Below are 23222 nucleotides of genomic sequence, written 5' to 3'. Positions count from 1 at the left end.
CCGGCAGCAGGGCTCTGGGGACGATTTAAAGGGCCCGGGGCTGTAGCAGCAGCCGGAGCCCCGGGCCCTTTAAATCACCACCTGAGCCCCCAGCTGCCGCTGCTACCCCGCGGCTCCGGCAGCGGGGCTCGGGTGGCGATTTAAAGGGCCCGGGGCTCCCACTGCTGCTACCCTCTGGGGCCCTTTAAATCACCACCTGAGCCCCACTGCTGGAGCCCTGGGGAGCCCCGGGGCTCCCAGCTGCCGCTACTGCAGCGGAGCCCCGAGCCCTTTAAAGCTCTGCCAGAGGCCAGGGCCCCGGGGTAGCAGCGGCATCCGGGAGCCCCCTCCAATGGTGATTTAAAGTGCCTGGGGCATTTAAAGGCCCTGCCTCTTCCGGTAGAGGCCACGCCTCTTCTGATTGAGTCCCTCCCCCCCCGCCCCCAAGGACTCCAGAGTACCGATAAATTCTTTAAGTTACTTTCACCCCTGCTGCCATGTAGTGAGAAATCTGAACTCAGAGGAATAAACTAAGAAATGTCTGTATTCTCTGAATAGGACAAGTGCTTCCTTACACAAAATATGAAGGAAAGAAACAATTTCCGACTAAGGTTGTGTGGTTTGTACAGAAGGCTACGATTTTGGCACAGGTATTTTTATTAAAAGTCACGGATAGGACGTGGGCAATAAATCATGCTGAAGCCGAAGCCCGAGGCCTGCTGCCTGGGGCAGAAGCCCGAGTCCACATCCCACCGCCCAAGGCTGAAGTCGAAGCCAAAAAACTTGCAGACATGTTAAAATCACGGAATCTGTGATCTCCGTGACAAAGTGGTAGCCTTACACTATGCTCAAAATATACTTCTAGGTGTTGAGTGACAGGATCAGATTAGTCAAGACTAAGTAGAGATGTCTATATTTATCATAGTCTAATTAGAGTTACAATTACTACCACTGTGAGACCAAATAAGGATGTTGAATTTCAGCATAGCAAATTTCAGAAGAATTTCGGAAGAGCCAAGTGAAACCAAATGAGGTAAATCAGTGGAAGGTTAGGACACACAGGGGAGATAAAAAGTGCTGAGCGAGAACTTATAACCCTTAGACTTATAGTACATTATGTGCCATCTAGCAAAAAAGGAAACTAGTAATAGCAAAACAAATTTGGAAGTTAGTAACTGAGGGGGACGGAGGTGGGCAAGGTTTAAAGCACCTGTTGCAGACACTGGACTGGAAGAATTAAGCAATGAGGTGTGGCAAATGTAAGCAAAAAGAAAATGGGGTGAAATTAAAGGAGTGTGTCACTAGAGAGTAAGAAATTATTTGGGAAAAGTTACGATAAAACAAGGAACAAACATCAGTAAAACAGGCTGACTTAGAATTATGGAAATTAATTTGAAAATACCTATTGGACCATCTTGTCCACCTCCGTGCCATGAAGCACTAGAACATTATAATTGTCATAATATTCTTTATCCAGTTTAGTTTTAAATGAATCAAGTGATATGATTAATCGTGCACCATCAAGCAGTATCTTACAGTATTGAAACTTACAAGTCGTTAGCTAACGGACAGTGTCCTCTGGACTCCAAAAGCTAGATTTTTCAAAAGACCTCCAGTTTGTGTGCCTGCATCCACTTAAACATGCACAACCCTTAATGATCACGTACAGCAATATTTGAGCAGACAGTTGGGTAACTACATGCCCAATTACCCAGTCTGTATGTCCAAATGAGTATGTGTGCACACTTTTCATACAAACAAATCATAAGACTGTGGAAATTTGACTCCAAACAACTCTTCTCTTCAATCCACTGCTCTGAAGTAAAGAAAACACCAGTCATTATTTATTAAGGACATAGACAAACATTATTTCCTGCTCTCACACTCCCTGTGTGGTAGTAGTAAAGTCACAAATCCTATTTGCACTAGTTCATAAAAAGGTAAGTACAGATGGTAAGAAAGTAACACTCATGAATAAAGCAGTAAGCAAAGAGGACAAATTAATTTAATCTTCCATAATAAGTATGGAGGAAAAGTTTTGCTGACTGAAAATGTTTCTAAACCAAATTTAAAGGCTCTTGGCAACCAGATCAAAATGTCTTTAGTATTTGTGAAAGGGGCAGAGGTGAAGGTTTGGAAGTAAGGCCTACTACTAGTAATTTTCAGTTCATTTACATATCTCAACAGTGATAAGGTCATTGCTGTGACATTCCCCAAAATGCCCAGTTGGTCAATCAGAATATGGATAATTAAGTCCTGATTGTGAAAAGAAGCCTTTGATTTTGCACCTTGATAACGTCTGAAAATAATTGTGGGTACAATACTGTGGTTGCAAATAAAGTGCACCCACAATTTGTAGGACACAGAGGCGCTACCTGATTTCTACATGCTATAAAATGTAACCATAATTATGACTGTGTGCAGAACTGCACCAGTAACTATTTCCAGGTGCAAAATCAGAAGGGTTGAGGTTCTTCTAAAAACTAGGAGTCAAAATCCATATGCATATTTGAGAATGGATTCATCCAAAGAAGATCATGCCTAACAAATCTGACTGGATTTGTTAAGAAGTGTGTATGGGCTTGATTTACTTTGACTTCAGTTTTTTGTAATTTTGCTTCAGGAAACTTTGCTTCTCTGCAAAGTCATCATGTATGGCATAAGCAAGGCTGAGAGTCTTTCACAGAAGTCACGGATTCCGTGACTTTCTGGGACCTCCGTGACTTCTGCAGCGACTGGTGCGGCTGACCCCAGGGCTTCCCGAATAGCTGGGGCGGCCCTGGGGCCAACCATACTGGCCGCTGCTCGGGCGGCCCCAGGCAACTGATCCTGGGCGCTCCCCAAGAGCAGCAGCACCCAGGGCTGTCCCCCGCCCAGAGCAGGGGCAGCGTGGCCACCCCGGGCCGCTGCCCCCTCCCCAGCAGCAGCGGGGGGACACTGGGCCACTGCATCCTCCCCAGTAGCAGTGGCAAGGGGCCTCGGGCTGCCCCCACCCAAGATCAGCAGCATCCCTGGAAGCGCCTCCCCTACCTTTTCTTCCTCTCCCCTCCCCCTCCCCCCCCCAGCACCTAAGATTTAGTTAGGGGCATTTTTAGTAAAAGTCATGGACAGGACACCGTCCTGTGATTTTTTTTGGTTATTGCCCGTGACCTGTCCATGACTTTTACTAAAAATACCTGTGACTAAGTTGTAGCCTTAATTATAAGTATGAAGCACTTGAGAGGGTAAGGAATCACTTGGATCTCAAAGACAGAGGATACTTGTGAGTGCTAGTAGTTAGGGAGTGATGGAGAAGACTAATGGAATGCCTAAAGGATGAGCAGGAGAACCAATTCCGCTCACTTCATTAGGTGGAACATGCAGCAAGATGATGAATTTTTCATTATAATATAAAACTGGAGATGTGAAAGTGGGGCAGACAATATAAAGGAGGAGGAGACTGGTGAGCAGCGTTGTGGTTTAAGCAATTCAGTGCATAGAAATGTAAGGTACAGAAAGTGCTGGGGACCAAAAAAACCTAGGAATGCAACTTAAAAAAAAAAAGGCTGTAAAAGGGAAATAATACCGGGTTGCTTGAATAAATGTGTTCCTGTGTCTGGAGTTACTCTCAGTTTTGAGATTATTAGGCACCCTCAGTGTGGCACTCCAGGTAAATGGAATGGGCCAGATTCTCTGATGCCATAGCACCCATGTAAATTGGTCCCTAAAGCTGATGTAACTAGCCTAGGGAAAATTAGCACTGCGCAGCCAAGATCCTCCGGGTGTGTAGCAGTGGAGTAAGGATTCTGATTAAACACTCCCCTCCCTGTTGCCAGTTTTGCCCTTTTAAAGGAAGATAACCTTCAAACTCAGCCAGTAAATTGCTCACTTTGATTTGTTGGCTGCAGTTTGGACATGTACAATGGTTTTTAGAATTAGCTGCATATTTATAATATTGCCTAACAAAGAGTGACCAACAATAGGGTACATTGCTAATATAAAATAGCCACCGATTATCATTGACAGGAAGTCCAGACAAAAGATGGGAGAATTTTTGTAACCTCTTACTAAATAAAATAAATAGAACTACCAAAGATATCTTATTCCTGTCGGTTGGGACTTTCCAGGGGACCTAAGGGAGTTTCATAGAGTGTAAGGCAGTGGTGTTTACCGTGGCCGTCCAGAGGCATGGCCACGGTTCGCTGTTCCTGGCCAATGGGAGCTGCGGGAAGTGGCGTCGGCCGCAGGGACGTGCTGGTGCTGCTTCCTGCAGCTCCCATTGGTGGGAATGGTGAACCGCGGCCACTGGGAGCTGCGGGCAGCCGTGCTTGCAGACGGTCAATGTAAACACTGTCTCACGGCCCACCAGCGGATTACCCTGACAGGCCGCAGGTTGCCCACCACTGATGTAAGGCCAGACAGACCATTAGATCATCTAGTCTGACCTCCTGCGTATCACAGGCCATCGATTTTCACCCAAATATCCCCCGTGACTTCAGATAAACTAAAACATTTCATTCCTTAGGAAGCTAAATTGCTGAGTGCCACAGGCAGAGAACAGGAGGGACTTACATGCCACTAGCGCTCAAGGCCCTTGCAATGGCAGGGAATTGATTAGGTGAGATATAGCCAGATGATCCCACCAGGCGATCTGCACCCCATGCTGCAAAGGAAGGTGAGAAACCCTCAAGATCCCTGCCAATCTGACCTGGGGGGGGGGAATTCTTTCCTAGCCCCAAATCAAGTGATTAGTTGGATGCTGAACACGTGAGCAAGTCACACCAACCAGCTGTCTAAAACAAGGGGATTCTCTGTACCACATTAGAGCACCAGTCCACCCTATCATGTATCCTGTCTCTAGCTGTGTGACAGATCTCCAGTGCTTCAGAGGAACAAAACAAAACCCTCAATCCCAAATTATAATTGTGCATTGGTGAGGGGGGAAATTCTTCTTGACCCCTGCAGGTGACTTGCTGAAGCCCTGAAGCGCGAGTTTAGATTATAGTCGTACAGCGCTACAAGTGTTATGAGCATGCTGAGGGCAGTGTTCCCAAGGCCCACAAAGGAAGGTGGTGAACAGGGGAGTAACAGATTTACAGATTTCAAGGTCAGATGGGATCACCATGGCCATCTAGTCCAACCCTTACACACACGGGCCACAGAACTTCTCTCGGAAGCTGGATTAAAGCATATCTTTCAAAAAAGGCTACTAGTGATAGTTAGTTCACTGCCTCCCCCAGTAAACTCTCCAGTAGTTGATTACCCTCGCCGCTAGGAAATTGCCTCTGATTTCAAGGTTGAATTTGTCCAATTTTAACTTCCAGCCATTGATTCTTGTTTTGCCTTTGTCAGCAAGATTGAAGAGCTTCCCCCCCATCAGATAGCTTTTCCATGTGTAAGTACCCAGACACAGTGATCAAGTCACCTCTCAACCTGCTATTTGATAAGCTTAATACGTTAAGATCCTTTAGCCTCACATCAGGTGGCTTGTTTTCTGCCCCTGGATCATTCCTTTGGCCCTCCTTTGAACTCTGTCCAATATTTCCACATCCTTTTGAAGTGTGGGCACCAGAACTGTATGCAGTATTCAAGCAGAGGCCTTACCATGCTGTATAGAGATACAAGATCACTTCCCTGCTTTTCTACTTGATATTCTCCTTTTTATACGTCCAAGGAACACATTAGGTCTTTTTGCCACAGCACTGCTTTGAGAGCTCAGTCCTTTTCTGAGTCACTGCTTTCCAAGAGAGAGTCTCCCAGCCTGTAGGTGTAACCTGCGGTCTTCATTCTCAGATGTATTACATTACACTTGGCTGTAGTAAAGTGCATTTTGTTGGATTGCAACCATTTAACCAGGCAAGTCAGATTACTCCAAAACAATATCCTGTCCTCCTCTTCATTTTACTATCCCACCAATCCTTGTATCATCTGCAGACTTTACCAGCGAAGATTTGCACGTAGGCCCAGATCCTCAAAGGTATTTAGGCACCTAACTCCCATTGATTCAATAGGAGATAGCCATCTACATACCTTTGAAAATCTGGGACCTAATTCCCATTGAAAACCATTGGGAGTTGGGTGCCTGACTCCCTTTGGCTCCATTAAAAATCCCAGCAGTAAACCTTGTCCTCCCTTTGCCCTAACCTACTAATGTCTGTACTTAGAGAGTGACTCATCTGGGCTCAGAACTCCTGTTACCTTATGTACATTATCCCCTAACCTATACTGCCTGTTTGAAGGGCCCTCAAACCACAGCCTCTCCAGCAACTATCTGGCCCTGAGTGAGAGAGTGTATTTTTTCTAGCCAGGGCAGGTGTAAGTACCATTTATATAGATCGTTGCAGTTCTTCCCTCTGGTGGTACTGCACATTGGGGCGGATTCTGTGAGATGCAGAGCACCTTCCGCAAGATGCTGAGCATGCACGATACTCACTGACTTCTGTGAGAGTTGAGGGAGCTCAGTACTCAGCTGGATTGAGTTTTAAGGATAAGGATGTAGCTGCACTGGACAGTATCTGGATCTTTTCCATGTTTGTCGTTATTCAGTCAATTATACCTGATCCTCCCAATGTTTCAGAAGTTCTGTATTTCTTCCTTATTTATTAGTCTATTTGTAATACTGATAGTCTGTGTTAGATCACTTGGTGGTTTTATGCTGAGCTCATTATCCTATTTTATCTGAAATATTGCAATTTACAATCCTTAGCTGACCACCAGAGGTTTAGCTAAGCGTTCTTTCTCTCCCACTCTTTCTGTGTAACCATAAAACATCTGCATTTACTCGGCGCTCATATATATTTCGCACTTTGTTTCCCTTGCAGATCATGCAGCTATCATTTCCAGCTAGAAAAATGTAAGCACTCCGCAGACGCAGAAATTTACAGTATGAGTTAGATGAATTATAAAACACCAGCAGGTTCTCTTGCTAAACTATTTTGTCAGATGAACATTTTCACTTGCACCATGTGTTCCCAACATCACAAGGTCTAAGGTACTAGCAATTTATGGCCTGATTCAATGGAAGGTGAGGGCGCTCCGCACCTTGCAGGAATTACTTAGATATGATGGCAGTGACTGCTCTAGAAAAACCTAAGCTTAGATGGTCCTACAGAAGAGTAAGACACTGAGACTGCAAAACACATCAAACAAAATGAGGTCATTTAAAGTATAAAATAAATAATACAAAAGGAATTATGAAGTACAAATCAAATTACATGCTTTCCTCTCGAGCGCACTCATTAAGTAGATATTGTCTACTTATTCAGAGTTCCTTACTCGGATTTTTAGATACTGATGTCTGTATTTACTCTTTTGTATGGGAAAGCAAATGGATTTTAAATTCATATTTTATTAAATATTATATTTGTTAAATTTGGGGGCTGGGGGTTTGCACACACATTTCTTCCACTGTTTATTCAAGTTAACAATAGGAATTGCTTGTTAGTAAGAAAACAGAATAAAACAATGAGCTTTTGTTTGGGAAGTAAAACCCCTAAGATAAATAAAATGGGTGTGATGGGGTGAACAAACCCCACAGTGGACAAAAAGGGGTTAAGGGATGATTTTGGGCCCAGACAGCCCAAATGCAGCAAATGCTCCATCTGATGGAGGAATTAAAAGACAGGGAATTAGCTCATTTGGGGGTAGACATGGAAGAGAGTTGGCCTGCAGCCCACAGCTCCAGCAGCGCAGAGAAGAGGGAAGGCTGAAGTCTCTGATACAACTGCCCCAAAAGGGCCTTCCCTGAAGGAAGGGAGGACCCACCCCAGAAACAATCAGCACAGGAAGTATTCCCCTCTCCCTTGCATGTTGATCCTGGACATTGGTAATCCCCTCTTATTTTCTTTAGTTGGACTCCCCCAGCAGGGGAAACCCTTGGACTAAGCTGACCCAGGGTAGGGAAGATAGGAAGTGGCCCAGGGAGGGCAGCCTCAGTTGCCAGACCACTGGTAGCCCAAAGGACCCTGGGTCAAAATTCAGTGGAGTGGGAGGGCCCAGGCTCCCCTACCAACACCCCCTTCCCCCGCTGGTCATGGGTTGAAGCCTTGACCACTAGGCCATGCTTCCCAACCAAATCCCGAATGAGGACCATTACAAAGAGTAACTAAATCTGGGTGTTCCCTTGTTTGTAGCGCTCAGTACTAGTATCAGAGAGTTGTCATACACACATTCACTGCCCCTCTGAGATACTTGTTATGGAGGGGTGGAAAAAAGCCATAAATTTTGCCTCAGACAGTGTAACTCTTGGCACCTTCTCGTCAGAAGGGAGCGTTCTGTTGACTATTAAATGAAGCAGCTTGAAAAACAGATCATTTCCCTGATTAGAATAAGATTTAAGAAATGACAACATGGGGGAGGGAACCTCACAAGCTCAGAGTGTGACTGAGATATTGGGAATTGACATGATGATTGGGACCAACAAGGTTACAACACCACTGCATACGACAGAGATTTACTGTTGATCGCACTTGCAAAACAATGTGTGCTTTATGACCAGCATGTCATTAGGCAGCATGGAGGCAACTGCTCAGCAACAAAATTACCTGTCAGTAGCAGAGATGTTATAAAGTGAACTCCGTAACTGTATTTTATCCTGACATTTCTGTGTACATGCTGGCATTTCAAGGAGGGAGGTGGCAGGCAATGTGGCAGAAGCTGAGGTAGCTCTAAAAAGAAGAATGCTTGTCACAGAGAGGGCCTGACCCTTTCATGAAGCAGTTTTATGTGTAAAAACATTCAGGAAATAAATAACAAGTCTGAGCATTACCAAAGGCCTGGATTCTTCCTTGAACTTTGACATTTGTTTCTTAACTGTCCCAATAACCCTCCTTATACAAGTGTTCCAGTAGAACCAGGTCAGCAACCACACCAGGCAGGCAGGGTGTGTGGTTATTAGAATCAAGCATCTCTGATTTCTAATGATGAGGTGCTTGTCCCAAAATGCCGGCCTTGAGTGTGTTCTCTTACCCTCTGGCCTAGTGACATTCTCCAGCAAGATGAACTTTTCTCACTTATTACACAAAATTATTAATTCTTCTGATTCTAGTTCCTAGAGCTGTTCCAGTGCTGTTGAAGCTGGTGCTATTTGAAAAGGATTAGGGAGATCAGAGAAAACACTACAAATAATCAGGAAGCCATGTTCTACATAACTCCAAAGACATTGAATTTGCTGCAGAACCCACTCTTCACTACAGAATTGTACAGATAATTTCATTTAAAAATACAAGTTTATGGTACTGATGGTCTTAAAGATTAACCTGCTCAATGTAGTGAATGAAGTATTGTCTTTCTGGCTTTGCAAACAGCCTGAAATAATGGCATTGAGAGGTGTTAAGCATCCCCATCATCTCAATTGGTTGTTAACACTGAAGCTTAATTATGTTAATTTAAATATCAACATTATCTGTTCATCCTGTTAGCAGACACACTTAGTGAAAGTACTTAATCAGTTTCAGAGTGGTAGCTGTGTTAGTCTGTATCAACAAAAACAACCAGGAGGAGTCCTTGTGGCACCTTAGAGACTAACAAATTTATTTGGGCAAATAAATGTGTTAGTCTCTAAGGTGCCACAAGGACTCCTCGTTGTTTTTACTTAATCAGTGTGTGGGGCAGTAGTGGCTATTGGGCAGGGGGAAGTGGAACAGCTATTACTGGTGTGAGAAACTAAAGAAGCCTCCTCAAAAAGTGTCAAGTCACTTCCATCCCTGCCCACAATAGGGCGGGAGAGAGGGAGGAGATATGTCCATTCCTCACAAGAGCCAAAATCATCTGCTACCTTCTGCATAACAAAAATCCAAACCATTTCCTATGCCTGTGGTCCCCAAACTGTGGGGCATGCCCCCTTAGGGGGGCACAGAGGAACAGTTGGGGGGTGTGGTGGGACCCAGGCCAATCCCCCCAGGGGGAGGGAAGGAAGCACCACTCAGCCCTACTCGGCCCCCAGCTCTGCTCTGGGCCTGTTCCTGGCCCCACCCCCAGCCTCAGCCCCCCAACCCTGGCCTGGTTGCAGCTCTACACCTGGCTGTGGCCCTGGCTGCCAGCCCCCATCACTGCACGGCTCCAGCTCGGCCCCAGCCCCACCCCCAGATAGAGTTGCCAGACGTCCGTTTTTTGACAAGAGCACCCAGTTGAAAAGAGACCCTGGTGGTTCCGGTCAGCGCTGCTGACCGGGCCACTAAAAGTCTGGACGGCGGTGCAGTGGGGCTAAGGCAGGCTCCCTGCCTGCCTAGGCTCTGCGCAGCTCCTAGGTGCAGGGGCAGCCACAGGGGCTCCGCATGCTGCCCCACCTGGAGCACTGGCTCTGTAGCTCCCATTGGCTGGGAACAGCGGGCAATGGGAGTTGCGGGGGTGGTGCCTGTGAGCGAGGGCAGCGCACAGAGCCCCCGGCCCCTCCGCCTAGGAGCCGGACATGCTGGCCGCTTCCAGGAGCCGCCCAAGGTAAGCGCTGCCTGGCTGGAGCCCGAACCCCCTGCCCCAGCCCTGAGCCCCCTTGTGCACCACAAACCCCTCATCCCTGGCTCCACCCCAGAGCCCAACCCCCCAGTCGGAGTCTACACCCCCTTCTGCACCCCAACCCTCTGCCCCAGCCCAGTGAAAGTGAGTGAGGGTGGGGGAGAGTGAGTGACGGAGGGAGGGGGGATGGAGTGAGCGGGGTGCGGGGCCTCTGAGAAAGGGCTGGGCAAGGGTGTTCAGTTTTGTGTGATTAGAAAGTTGGCAACCCTACCCCTAGCCTCGGCCCTTGGCTGCGGCTCTGTTCTGCCCCAGATCTGCCCTTAGCTGCGGCCAAAGCCTTGGCCCCCCTACCCCGTCCATATCTTCTCCCCCCCCCCTTCCCCCAGGGAGCTGCGGCTCCACTCCTGGCCCTGGCTCCCGGTAGGGAGTGGTGGTGGTGGACAGGGATAAAGGGGGGGCATGATCCTGAAGAGTTTGGGAACCATTGTCCCTTATCAGGAGTTAAAATGCCCAGCTGTTCTTACCAGAAGTCAAAAATCTCCAGCTTTCCCCCTGTCAACTTCTACAGTGCAGGTGGGTCAGTACAAAAATCTGAGACGCATTCAAAATTGGAGTTGGCATAAAAGTGAATGACACTTCAACAGTGTTTTGAATTGAATATCAAAATAAATAGACAGAAGATACTGCACTGATTATATTATTTATTTTCAGATTTAATTCAGTAAAAACATTCATTTTTTAAATTTACTTTTTGTTGCTAAAGAAGTTCTACTCCACCATATCTGAAATGCTGCAAAATGTAGGTGTATTATGCTAAAGCAGGGGTCGGCAACCTTTCGGAAGTGGTGTGCCGAGTCTTCATTTATTCACTCTAATTTAAGGTTTCACATGCCAGTAATACATTTTAACATTTTTAGAAGGTCTCTTTCTATAAGTCTATAATATAGAACTAAACTATTGTTGTATGTAAAGTAAATAAGGTTTTTAAAATGTTTAAGAAGCTTCATTTAAAATTAAATTAAAATGCAGAGCCCCCCAGACTGGTGGCCAGGCAGCCAGGCAGTGTGAGTGCCACTGAAAATCAGCTCATGTGCCGCCTTCGGCACGCGTGCCATAGGTTGCCTACCCCTGTGCTAAAGGTTATATAGGAACTTGAAAATAATACAAAAGAGAACTTAAGGACAATATTATCCTTCCACTCCTGACAAAGAAACTTCACTAATTATAAAAATGGAATATGTATACTGTACAAGATCTGAAGTATCTTCTGGTTTGAAAACATGTCTGGAAACCAGGATTCCTGCATTCTATTTCCAGTGCTCTTAAATATATATATATATATTTTTTTATTGTTCAATGAGTGTCCCCAGGCCTTACTTACTGCACACTATTCAAACCCTGCTCTGAAGACAGAATTGTTGATTTCCTCACAGGCATTTCTGCGGTACTCATCACAATAGCATCTGAGTGCTTCACAAACACTAATGAATTTCTTTTCACAACACCCTGTGAGGTGAACGGGTGGGATTATCCCCATTTTATAAATGGGGAACTGAGGCACAGAGAAGTTTCCACTAATTTTGGAATTAATTTGACACACACAGAACCTGATTTTTCAGTGGTATATAGCCACAGGCAGATTAGGGGTTTGTGGGGCCCTGGGCCAGAGCAAGTGGGGGCCCTGTCACGGAGTGCCTGGGCAATGCTTTGGAACTGCTCCCCACAAAGCCAGGCAGGACTTTGGGGAGCCTCCTCTCCCTTGGAGCAGACTGTCTTCAGGGCAAGACGCTCACACGGCTTCACCTTCCTGGGCCTCTCCTTGGAGCATTTAGCATATGTCCCTCCGTGCGCTTCCCACAGCGAGTCCGCCCAGGCGGGGTCCTGGGGAAGCCAGAGGGTCCTGCACGCACCCCCACTTCGCAGTCAGACGTGACTCTTAGCCAGCCAGTAAAACAGAAGTTTATTAGATGACAGGAACACGGTCTAAAATAGAGCTTGTAGGTACAGAGAACAGGACTCCTCAGCCAGGTCCATTCTGGGGCCCAGCGAGGCAGACAACCCCATTTGCCTTCACTTCCCGTCCCCAGCCAGCGCCAAACTGAAAACCCCCTCCAGCCCCTCCTTTCTGGCCTTTGTCTCTTTCCGGGGCCAGGAGGTCACCTGATCTCTTTGTTCACCTTTAGCTATTCCCTTGAAGGGGGAAGGGCCCCAGCCATTTGTTGCCAGGATACAGGGTGTCGGTCATTTATGCACACTGGAGACTTAAGAAATGCATAGGGGAAACTGAGGCACTCACACAGTATTCAGAGGAAACATTAAGAACAGTCCCACTTCATCACAGGCCCCTTCCCACCCCTGCTGCCTGCAGTCTGCCTCCCTCCCCCCAGTGCTCCTGTTGGGGAAATGGGGTTGGAGCGCAGGGGCTTGCCCCGCTCCGCCTGCCTGGCACTCCAGGCGGGGGCACCCCAATTGGCCAGGGCCCCTGGGCCCGGGCCCCGTCAGCCCAGTGGTTGATCTGCCAATGTATATAGCACCATATATCTTCAAAACGCAACTCCCACTGACTTCAGCTGCAGCCGTGAGTGCTTAGTACTTCAGCAAGTCAGGCCCCAGGGTCTCAAGTTGGGCACAAAGACAATGAGGAACACATAACTAGTGACCACATGTGAAGAGTTTGGTTTATGTGACTTGACTAGCATCAAATAGGAAATCTGTGGAAGAGGCAGGGATAAAATCCAGTTCTCCAGAGCAGCAGTCAACTACCATAACCATTTTGAGACCCTCCTTTCTCTTCCCGCAGTCCCCTGCCTCATTCACTGCACACCTCCCAACTTCTGCAACAGATGAGGCAGGGGTCTTACAGACAAGTCTTCACTACATCACTGATTCATCTCTAGAGCACTCGCCAGCCTGTGCACTGAATGACACAGAGGTCCTGTGGAAAAATTAGTATGTGATCATGTAATTAAAGACTTCTCATAATTAGAGCTGGTTGGAAATGTTTTCCATCAGAAAATGCTGATGTGTCAGGCATGCTGATTCCAATTAAACTTTAGATGTAGACCAGACAGGAAAGAAGTCTGGTGAAAACAATGTAACGTTTGTTTGCTTTCCCTGGACTTGTTCTCAGAAACCATTGAACTGTTTTGGGCTGAAATTTTCAAAAAACAAAATCTGCCTGAGGCAGACACTGGGTATGTAAAATTTTAGCCCAAGTGGTTAGTTTGATAAAGTTATAAGCAACTGAAGACTGGTTTATAATGGGAAATGTCAGGGAACATTAATAATAGGCAGTGTTACCAGCTCTGCCTGTAATATACACACACATGTATGTTACACTGGAATAATTCCACTACTAAAATGCAGTACACAATAGAAATATCAGGATGATCAGTGCCTTGGAAGTACCTAAAATAGTGGTAGCTTCATAAATTGCTAATCTAAGGGCATGAAAAGACTCCTATTGGTTAAAGTGGGTTATGAATCAGGCCCATAGAAAATAATTGATGCTGTTTTTAATTTTCTCTTAAATAACTGGTGATTTCAACCCTATTTCTTTAACAGTAACATTAGATTCTGAAGTTCTCTCCGCTTACTGTTCAAACCCTTTGATGTTAAAGTGTTTAAATGGGTTGTAGCCAAAAAATTATCTTGTCTACACCATGAAGATAACAACCTGTGTTATGTTTATGGCTTTCACTGTATTTAGCAGCAGATTATGGTTAAAAAAGGGCACATCCACCTAATATGGGGCGGCTTCTCAAAGCTCCATGGTCTCCCAGAATGACCTCTCCTCCAGTTTGTACCACCTCTGCCTCCTTAACAGATCCTGCATTTCCCCCTAACCTGATATTTCCAAACCCTTTCCTCCTCCTCCTCAAAACTAAAATCCCCCAGGTTGAACTGATGGGGGGAATCTATCTTGGTGATAGCTTTTACTCAGCCCAGGAAATTCTACTATGGTATAACTTTACCACAAACATTTTTGTGTGTGCATAAAATAAATTTTCTGAACAGGTTTGTGCTGAATTGAGGGGAATTATGGGATGTTGAGTGTGTGTGTATTTATATATATCAGCCATTTGCATATTGTAATGTTTTCACATTCAAATGTAGATTAACTCACTCTCGCTTTTGGTTTTGCTTTTCCTTTTCTGTTCCTTGTCCATCCCTTCTTCACTTACACTGTGTAAGGTATCTTCTCCCCTCCTTTTTCACTGTCTGGTTTCCATCAGTCTAGTTTAATTTTCTCTCTTGCATGTCTTTATGCTGCTTTCGGTTATGCATACTGTGATGAGAGCTTCTAGTTAGAAAAGGTACGGCTTACTGGAAGGTGAAAAGTGCTGGCTAGGTCAGTGAGGCCTTTTTCTGGTAAAGTGGTACCTTTGACCTAGAAGATTGGGAACCCCTGGATGAAGTTTCCATTCTTATGCCGATTACACACACTTTTTTGAAGAACTGTATTAGTTATTCCTTTGCTCCCCCTAGTTAAGCAGCTTGTCTTGAGACATAGTCATGGGTATCCAAGTTGGATGGTTCTTAAAATTAATTAAATGCTCCTAAACTGCACTATTAATTGCTGGCACTAGATACCAATTTAAATAGCTTCATCCTCCCTTTCCTTAGACTGGCTGTATGTCAGAGTAATCAATAGTCAAGATCAAATTTTAAGTTTTGGCTTCTGACCACCGTGATTTTGCACCCACAGCTAACTGCAGGTGCAATTCTAAGGGCACAATCAAGTGCAGGTGCAAATGATAGACTTTGTCATATTTGCAAAGAACATCTACTCCTATAACTCAAAAAAATTAGTCATAAATTCTCTCATTTCTATTGGTAATATTGAAAACGATAGTTTGCATAACAATAGATGACAGGTTAAGGTGTTTTGATTAATTTAGATGGAATATGTAGACACAAAGAGTCAAAGGTGTTAACATGACCCTGTAACTGTCCAACATTAAAAGGTTCAGGGTTTGGTATACAGAGACCTCAGCCTGCTTAGTTCCATGGCAAGCACTTCATTAATCCTTTAAAACCTTTTATCAAAGATATTGGCAAGGAGAGCAGGGGAAATACAGAATTAGTTGAAGAATTTGAAATGTAAAGTATTAAGTAAGGCTTTCATTTTAACACCATTCCTTGTTCACTTTCCCTTTAGCTGGAGAGTTTTTAGAAGGAAACCTCCAGTTGACAGTCTTTTAGATGGTATTAAAAGATGGTAATAACTATCCTTTTGGGGGGAAAGAGAAGAAGTTAGTTGAGATGGGCTGGAGCTGTTGTTAAAGTCTGAACCTGTTTCCTAGAAGACAAAACAAGACAAACACACACAAAAGGGGAAAGAAGAGAACAGCAAAGATACAAAATGCAGCTTTTGTCTCTGGTGTTGACTTTCACTTGCAGCCTCAGTGCTAGAAAAACACAAGCATGGCACACGGTCTTATCAGCCCTTCGGAGACCTGGCAAATGTGTGTCACCATCGGGCTGTTTAAGGCATTGCTTTTAGTTGCCTCTCTGGTCACAAGTTTGCAGCAGTGTTGCAAAATACACAGTCCAGACTGGCTAAGCCAGACTCTGATTAGACAGGAGGAAAACATGAGAGTGATAGAAAAGATAAGAAATAAAGCATGGAAGGAGAAGGACACGCAAGGGTCGAGGGGGGTAATAAAGTCTTATATCCCAAATGGTGGTCATCAGAGACAGTAGAGGTGGTGATGTCATCGAGGTCCCCCACTCTGGCCTGGTCTGGTCAGGTCAAGACATCTCTCAGGATCAGAACAACAAAGGCCCAAAAATGTTACTGTAGATCCTGAGGTTCCCAGATATGGTGGGGTAGCAGCCATGATGGTGAAGGTCATTCCTTCCTCTTTTTTCAGTCACCAATTGCCCCCCTTTGCCTCACCTCCACTAATTTTCCCCAAAAAGTCTTTTATTTTTAGGAATCCCAAAAGGCTGGAATAGCTCATTTCCTTATTATTTTGTCAACCAATTAGGCCTAATTTCCGACATAACAATTTTGGTTCATTAATTTTTGGTCCCACATTTCTCTTGTTTACCTTGCATGACCCTAACATAGTCCTTGAACTATATCCGTAGGACTTTTTTGTTTATACTAATTTAGCCTTTCTGTCTCCCTTTTACACTTTTCCCCATCACCATTTTGTAAACTTGTATCCACTTTCCCACAGTTGATCTCACAATTCAGGTATATTGTGTGTCTGCCTGTGCTACAGTCACACCTTCATTTGCTGTGTAGACATACCCACAATACAAACCAGACTTGTGAGTGAAAAGTGGGAGCTCTTTCTGTTATTTGTCTGAAAGCCACCATGCGCACCTACTATACTACGCTGTAGAAGCCAGCAAATAATATTACTATAATAAAAGGCCAGTTCAGGGCATAGAGAGGAGTAAAAAGGAAGGGAGAGAGCCTGAAGAGTGGCAGAAGGAGGGGCCTCAGAACTAGGGAGGTTCAGATAAGTTAATTGGACCAAACTTTGATCTCTTAGGATTACATACAATAAATAATGTAACTATACGGCTCCAACAAATGCAATAGTAGCAGATGATTCAATATCTCTAATAAATACAAACTGCTCTAGGCACAAGTGGAAATAATTACAGCATTGGAGTCAGGTTAATTTAGTTAGCTCATTTAACAAATTGAACTGTTTCAGCTCGTCCTATAGCATGACGCAAATTCAATGCTGGATTTCTGACCTGAAATCCTGTTTTTAAAAAACAGTCTTTTCAGAATTTGAAAACAAGTTTATTTTTTAAATATAAACTGACTATTTTCCACCTAAATGGAGGGGGAAGCCTTATTCCTGAGACTGAAAAAGAAACTTTACATTTAGGACACAAAGCATCTAATAAAAGAAAGATAATAGAACATTGAATAGTCCTTTCTTTTTTCCAGATAGCTAAGACTGTTGCTGAATAGTTCATGCATGCCATGGTTTCCTCTTGATACTCATGTCATAAACTGAGAGAGAGGCAACTTTCATCTTCTGTGGACAAAGAAAATTATATTTTTGGAATTCTACAGAGACCAGTTTCAGTAATGCTAACATGCTTTCCCTTTGCCTTGTGTACTGTGTCATTTATTGTTAGTTACAATCTTTTCACACTGCTTGAGGTTTGATGAGCTTTTCCCCTTGAAAATGTTATAGATGTAAAGTTGACAAAACATAAGGAAATACATGTGCATCTCATCCCTCTCCTATAGATTGGGTCTAGTCAAGATTATAACAGGTAGTATGGATTTTGATCTGGGGTGTTTGTAAGAGCAATCTAAACATTTTAGTATTAATCCTTTCACTTCCGATAACTTGTGAGGTCAGGGCCCCATTATGCTAGGCACTGCAGAAACACATAGTAAGGGACAGTCCTTCTCCAAAGAGCTGACAATCTGAACAGAAAAGACAAGCCAAGTGTGGGAGAAATGAAGTAGTATTCGCTCCATTTTAATAACAATCATACTTCAGTAATTGTATAGAAGGGAAAATGAGGCACAGAGAGCTTAAGTGACTTCCCCAAGGTCACACAGGGAGTCTGAGGCAGGCCTGTGATTTGGGCTTTTCTGCTTTTATTGTTACCACATCCTCCCAACCCAAACTCACCCCATTTGTTTCACCCAGTTATTGCATACTGTCTAATATATAGACTGTGAGCCCTCTGGGGCAGGGACTGCCATCTTGATTTGTCTGCCCGGTGCCTAGCAATTCCAATTCTTGACTGGAGTATCTAGGTGCTACTATAATAAAAATGATAATGACTGGAAATTGAACCCAGATCTCCTGAGTAGTTAAGGCACCAGACTGGGACAAGACCATCAAAGATTATTTTCAAATTGTGTCTATAAATGTGGCTATCACTAAACATATTTTATACAATATGAATTATAAATCTTATGATGATAAGATATAGGAATTGTCTTGGTACCAGTCAGTAATGTCACTTTCCAGCTTGTCTGCTAACCCGAAGGGTTTGGGCACTGCAGAATGGAAACACTGCCTGAATTCTCCTTTGACTCCAGAGAAAACATTTTGCATTCAACCTAATGTATGTTTCATGTCTGTGACTTTAAATCATGTCACAATAACCTGTGCTCTTGTCAGGATGTATTCGGTTACACAAGATGCATTTAAAAACCAGAATTACTAAAAAGCCCCATAGTCTTCTGTAACTCGGTGCCAAAAAAAAAAAAGAAAACCCGACAGTACCTCGTAACGTAGCATAGCAGATGGAGTGAGGACATTCATCCTAGTTTTGAGCCAATTTTAGACTAGTAGTCCCTTGTGCAATGCCAAACGGCCCAGATGAAAGAAGGTAGCTGCTACAGAAGCGGGTGGTGAAGAGTGCCTGTGTGCATTGAGGGGGGTGCAGCAGGAGGTATGGGTGGCAGAATACCCATCTCTTCAGTGGATTACATCATTTCTTGAAATATTCTGTACAAATCTGCTTACGAAGCCACGGTCAGAGGTTGCAGATTTACATCATCTTTGAACTGTTGCGTAAGCAGGGTGCAGATCATAGAAGATGTGACTCCTATCCTTTTCATATATGGCAGAGAAAAGGTTTTCTTTCAGGGTTGCAGGTTTTTTTTAATGAAAATTATCCACAGTATTTTCCTCCTCCATGCACAATCAGCCCATAGTAATCTTTTAAAAAATGTTCCTTGCACTGCATTTTGAAATAACAAACGCCACACTCAGGGCCAAATTCACTCCTGCTCAAAGATCTGCTAAGTAAAAGGGACAGCTGGTTTCAGTCCCCTGACTTTCAAGCTGGCCCAGCCTCAAGGTTGCTTTAATTTATGACTGCTGGCTATGATCCCCTAGGGGAATCTGCAGAGCAGAGTTGTGATTTGCCCCTCCCTTTCCTTCATACACTCCCACGCCCATACTGGGGTGGGAGGCAGTTGCCATAGGAGCCAGCTATACCACCTGAGAGTCCCCTATCCTGATGGCAGAAATTCTTAGTTGGGCAGCTGTGGCAAAATTCCAATCTGTTTGCACGACTCAGTCTGACCCATGATATACTGTCTTGCAGCCAGAGGTACGAGGTCAGTACAAGTCTGTGGTAGTTGTCATGAAAAAGGCACAGTACCTGATTCTGAACTCCCACCAGTTTTAGCCAGGGTCATTCCACTAACTTCTGTAGACCCACTCCTCAATTACATTGAGGAGAGCATCAGTCCCAGACTTTCCTCTGGGCCAGTTGTGCAGTGAGGTGATCACCACTGTACCTAGCCATACATTTTCTCATAAGATGGTATGATATAAATTAAACCTGGCTGTGCCTACCTTCATAATAGATATATATTTTGTTGTTGTTGTGGCTGAACGCTTTGCTCATGGCTTAGATTTATTCCACCTAATGTGATTAGCACAAAGTGATGTAAAAATTCAGATAACTCCAGTCAGGGAATTACATATTGAGCCTCCCATAGGGTCTATGTTTTGATACCCCCCATTCCTCTTCTACCTATGTGTTGATTAAATAAGAGAAATGCCAATTGGCTGATGCTGTAACATCATTTCTGGAAGTGTTGGATTTTAAAGTGACTCTTTGACTGCCGCTTCACTGAAGGTATGTGAGTAGTTTAGACTAGAGAACATGAACATACAATGAGTATTTTAAGACCTACGTAACTTTGATAAACCCTTAATGTTTCTGTGAAGGTCATCATGATACATTCCATGCATATAAATCAGCGACAGTCATTCCAGAGTGAACTTACTGCTCAGGAAAGGTGCCAGCATGGCAGGCCTGAACAACAGTTTATCTGCTGGACAGTTGAAACAGCAGTGCAAGCTTTCCTATGCTGTTCCATCAACAAGTCTCAGCCATGATCTGGAGGGACCACTTCTAAGGGGTATCAGGAAGAGTAATGCAGTTCCATGTCTATTCAGTAATTTGGCTCTGTAGTGACACTTCCAAAAAAGGTACCAATTGGTGACATTTGTAATGGTGGTTTTTATTATGTGCATGTTTGCCTGCTAGCAACATGACTGACACCAGCAAACTCATTCCAACTGTTAATCTAATTTTCAGGTCTGGTCTACACCAGAAAATTAGGTTGGCATAATTATGTCGCTCAGGGGTATGAAAAATCTACACCCGGGAGGAGTGTACTTAAACTAAATTCCCATGTAGACAGCACTTGGGGAGGTTGATTACCTACTGTGATATTCCCCTGGTGTTATCTGGATTGGTGATCTGCTAGGTCACTCCAATCCTCGACTCTGGGAGCCAGACTTAACCTGCTCCGCTGTGAGAACCCCCACTCCCGGGCTGTTCATGCACAGCCTCTGGCATGTAAATTGCTCCCAGCTATGTGAGTGAGCACATTTGGCCAGCCAGTGCTTGGATCGTGCAACCAAATGACACTAGCCAATATCTCCGGTCCCAGACACAACCCTAGGAACCTCCGTATTGCAGTGTCCAGTTCTGCCCGCTGGACGTTGCAAGCTTATATGAGTTCGTCAGTTTAACAAAGAAATTGATATGTACCAGATTTGTTATCTCAAGGGGAGTCTCTGACACACTTCAAACCAAACGCACTGCTTCAGGTAGAATAAACAAACAAATTTATTAACTACAAAAGATAGATTTTAAGTGATTCTAAGTCAAAGCACAAGTCAGATTTGGTCAAATGAAATAAAAGCAAAATGCATTCTAAGCTGATCTTAACACTTTCAGTGCCCTTACAAACTTAGATGCTTCTCACCACAGGCTAGCGGGTTGCCCTTCAGCCAGACTCTCCCCTTTGATCAGCGCTTCAGTCTCTTGGTGGTGGTGTCTGTAGATGGAGGTGGAAGAGAGAGAGGAAGAGCATGGCAAATGTCTCTCCCTTTTATCATGTTCTTTCTTCCCCCTTGGCTTTGCCCTCCCCCTCTTTAGAGTCAAGTGAGCATTACCTCATTGCAGTCCCAAACTGACCAAGGGAACGGAGGTGACTCACTTGAGAGTCCAACAGATCCTTTGTTGTTGCCTAGGCCAATGTTCTTTTTTCCTGTGAGGCTGGGCTGGGTTTGTCCCATACATGCCCTGATGAGGTGTGAACTGCCCCTCTGCTCCTGGAGGGTTTTGCTTGGGCTTGTTTTAAGCCATGAGGACACATTTTCAGCCTCATAACTATCAGGGCTGGCACCAGCCCAGCAAGCAGGTGCTTAGGGCGGCCAAGGGGAAGGGGCAGCATGTCGGGCTCTTCGGAGGGAAGGACCTGCTGCCGAAGAAGAAAGCGGCGCAGTGGAGCTGCCGCCGATCGCGATTGGGGCTTTTTTTTTTTTTTTTTCCTCCGCTTGGGGCGGCAAAAACCCTGGAGCCGGCCCTGATAACTATATACATGAAATTACAACCTATAACATTACTGTAACTAACAACAATGCTCAGTGCATCATGAGCCTTCCAAAGGCACCTGACATGATAAACTTTGCACTGGATACCACACAATCGTATTATAAGGATGAACATGGGGGTACAAGGGTGTTCCCCCGAGATACAGAGTGTCACACCTACACCGATGGGAGAATACCTCTCATCAGTGTAGGTCATGTCTACACTAAAGCGCTGCAGCAGCGCAGCTGTGCCACTGTAGTGTTTTTTAAGTGTAGACAAGCCCTCAGAAACTACCTGAGATTCTGCTGCTGACCTAGAGGAGAAAAGCTCCGTATTGTATTACCAATCCCCTATCCAGTCACCAGTGACAATTTAATAAAAACCTGAATGTCTGATTCATTAAGTCAGATATTTAATCAACAGGATTTTTATAAAATATATCCTCCTTTGTAGTTCAGAGAGCTGGAAATGAAAAGGCCAGTGTAAACTGAATGCAAAAATCTACATGCACATCATGCTGCTGCTTAATTCTCATTCACCTAGAAAATTGGACACACACAGCATTAGCTTCAAAAGAATACTGGAAATGTATTGGTCTTTTTCTGCACCATCATGCTGATGGACAGGATGGAAGAAAGCAAATCCTGGCTTTTTGCCACAAAATGATGTACATTACTTTTCAGATGTTGACTTGTATAACAAGTGAGGCATGAAACAAAGGCATGATGCCCAGAATAGTGGCAGTGAATATTTTATCTTACTGACAAAAGCAACAAGAGGCTGCATCCTTAAAGCATAGGCTGTGTTGACAACGCACCCTTACTATGACAGTAATGGTATTTGCAATCCCAGCTGCATTAAAGTCCATGAGATAAGGCACCAGTTTCACAGGATGCAAGTTGCTATAAGATGCCGTACTTTACTCTTTGTAGGTTCTTAATTCCTTCTGGACTAGTGAAGTTTCCCATAGCAGCCTGTCTAGGATGGAGCTGTAGTGCCATGTTAGTGCCAACTAACATATCAGTTAGTTGTGCTGTGTTAAAATTTGTTACCCTACTGTGGCTCCTGCTGAGACAGACCACCAGGCAGAGGAATGCTATGGGGCATCCAACAAACCAGTCAGACAGTCTGCGTTCTCCAAAATCAGCAAGATAGGATGTGAAGAGAGTGGCATATAAATCTTTTCCCTCTGAGGAATTTTTTAATAAAATAAAATATTCTTTGGGTTCAGGCCTCAAACAGTTTCTCTTGCAAATTGGGAGGCATCTGACAAACAGAAACATTTAATCACTTTCACTAGAAAATACTTTAGTTCTGTGAAATTTAGAGAAAGGAAAGTACAGGTTGTTGTGTAGTTCTAGCAATTTACTCTGTCTTATTTGACCTAAGATGAAACTGACATCATACAGAGCATTTATCTACTCTACTTAGTTTGTCCACATATTTTTGCAGAGGACTGAATACTG

The 23222-nt window shown here is 44.4% G+C and overlaps 1 protein-coding gene across 1 annotated transcript in view; it reads left to right on the top strand.

The window, feature by feature from the left end:
• The window catches only part of KCNG2 (potassium voltage-gated channel modifier subfamily G member 2), a 71154-nt gene that overhangs the window by 24037 nt on the left and 23895 nt on the right, over positions 1-23222 (top strand). The gene's annotated exons all lie outside the window — the stretch shown is intronic.

This window comes from Terrapene carolina, unplaced genomic scaffold (assembly GCF_002925995.2).
Source record: "Terrapene carolina triunguis isolate 2854851 unplaced genomic scaffold, T_m_triunguis-2.0 Scaffold58, whole genome shotgun sequence".
NCBI classification, from domain to species: Eukaryota; Metazoa; Chordata; order Testudines; family Emydidae; genus Terrapene; species Terrapene triunguis.
This window is presented reverse-complemented; position numbering and strand designations above follow the sequence as displayed.